Genomic DNA, 2,271 nt, shown 5'->3' on the forward strand with positions numbered 1-2,271 from the left:
ACCTTTCCGCAGAATAACAATCCTGCATGGCATTTTCCTCTTTTTGCAGCACACATGGAAAGATCGAAAAACGAGGAGGAATGAACATGTTCATCCTCATCACGCTCACCTCAGACGGCCTCCTGATTTTGTGCTTCCCCAGGTTTACAAGTTTTTGTATATCCGGGGCAGCGGCAAATTCCAAGGGTGTTGCCTGGAATGGCTCAAGGAGCAGAGTAAGGCGGAAGAGTAAGGCGGAAGAGTAAGGTGGTACAGTGGTTATCCCTGTGTTGCCTTACTCATGATTTACGCAGGTTGGGTTTATTTGGCTTCATAAATCTTTGCGTGAGCTCTCTGTCACACATGTACCACCTTACGAGGTGCAAAAGTGACACAGGACTCTCATGAATAACCCCCTTAATGTTCTGTAGTATATTTACACACACTACCAGATGACAATCGACAGTTGCAGTGAGAGCTCCAAGGAGGCAGAGATTTCCTGACTCTCTGTAGTCTGACCGCCCACTGATCCTGGCGCGGGGCTATAGACATTGAGGCCGGTGGAACAATAACAGTCCTCTCTAGAAACATCCAAGTGGAGATAAGGAATAGCTTAACTATAGGAGATTGTCCACCATGCAGAAAATGAACAAACTGAGGGGCAGATTTGCTAACACCAAAGTGCTATAAACGAGCCCAAAGTGTAGAATTGGCATTTACTTTCCAGCACAATTTGCACTGTGAATTAGCAGCAAGGCAGTGCTATGTGTTATTTAGTTTGACCTTGTCTCAAGGGGCCTTACTATCAATGGTACTCAGGGCTTTCCATGCTACTACACAAGGCTTTCAAATCGATGCCCTATCTATTAGCATTTGTAAGACAGGGCTGTGCAGCTTTTCAAACTTTGCATGTGTGCTGCAGCACACATACTGTCTTCACATTTTTTTTTAACTCTGTCTTAACTGTTATTTTGTTCTGTAAGGGTGCCCTTTCAGTACAAAACCTATGTCAGAACTCACACAGATGCCATTGCAGTATGGTGCAAAAGTATTTGAGGTTGGCACTAGGTAGCTTGCTTGGGCACCAGCCCTGGGCATGACAGCATCAGCACCCTATCCTGCTAGATAAAGCTCTGCATTTCTCTCTTCTCCATACCCAACACACCAACCTACAGGCATACACATCTAGTAAATCTGCCTGTGAGTGACGTTATGCCGTTAGTAAAAGGGGTTGGAAACAGCTTTTTTTGTTGCAGGTTTATACAGCATGCCTTTGGCCCAAGGACATTAGATAACTTTACTAGTGACCCAGCCCAGCCTAGTTACCCATCTTTTAGGAACAAAAAGTCTGAGTCATCAACCACAAAGGCATAAGATGTCATGGAGTCTGGATTAAGCCCTGGTTCACCCATTGAACATATGAAGTTTTAGCCTCTGGACCACATCTCCCTCCCCAACAACACCTGTACCTTTCATACTGAGGACCTGTAGTGGCAGAAAATATGGAATCCATGTTGGTTGCCGCCACCCCCCTCTTCTCTCGGGGCTGCTGAGGGGGGTCTGACCTGCACAGCCATAATCAGAGACTGGTTCACTTGCTTTATGTTTTTAATACCATCTAAAAATATATGATTTTTACTTGAATTTTTCAGATCTTCATCCGTAAAAAGGCACTGGGAAGGATTGTCTACAGGAATGCACGTTCAGCACAAGGTGCATTCACACTGTTCAAAATATATTACAAATAGGGCTCCCTGTTTTCCGTTTTTACTGCTTTTTGCAGATAAATACAGGCAGAAAACATTCTGTTTCCTGTCTGTATTTATTTTTAAAAGTGGAAAAAAGCAGATAAGTTGGCTTCTTTTGAGTGACTCTCCATGCTGAGGTTAATGCCTTGCGGACCAATAGCTGTACATATTGGCATCATGAGAGTTACAAAGCTTGATGAGATTTGCTTAAAATACTGTATATCTCAATATGTATTGGTGCGTTTATGCAAATTTATTAATGTGGGTTTATTTTTTTAATTACTATTGTTGGCGGGGATGAATAATGTTCAGTGTTGGAATTGTTTCATTAAGGATACTTGTGCCAACACCTTTCAGAAATTAATTTATTTCTATTAAAAAAAATTAAAAAAAATAAAATTACTATTGGCTGTGTAATGTGCTAAAACCCTACAGGCATCAACATGAGTGCACTTTTGTCTGTTAAATAAATGTGGAAATACACAAGTTATCACATCATCTGTTCACAAAACATAAAATAAATATGGATTAATACTGATAAGAT

This window comes from Lissotriton helveticus, chromosome 7 (assembly GCF_964261635.1).
Source record: "Lissotriton helveticus chromosome 7, aLisHel1.1, whole genome shotgun sequence".
Classification (NCBI taxonomy): Eukaryota; Metazoa; Chordata; class Amphibia; order Caudata; family Salamandridae; genus Lissotriton; species Lissotriton helveticus.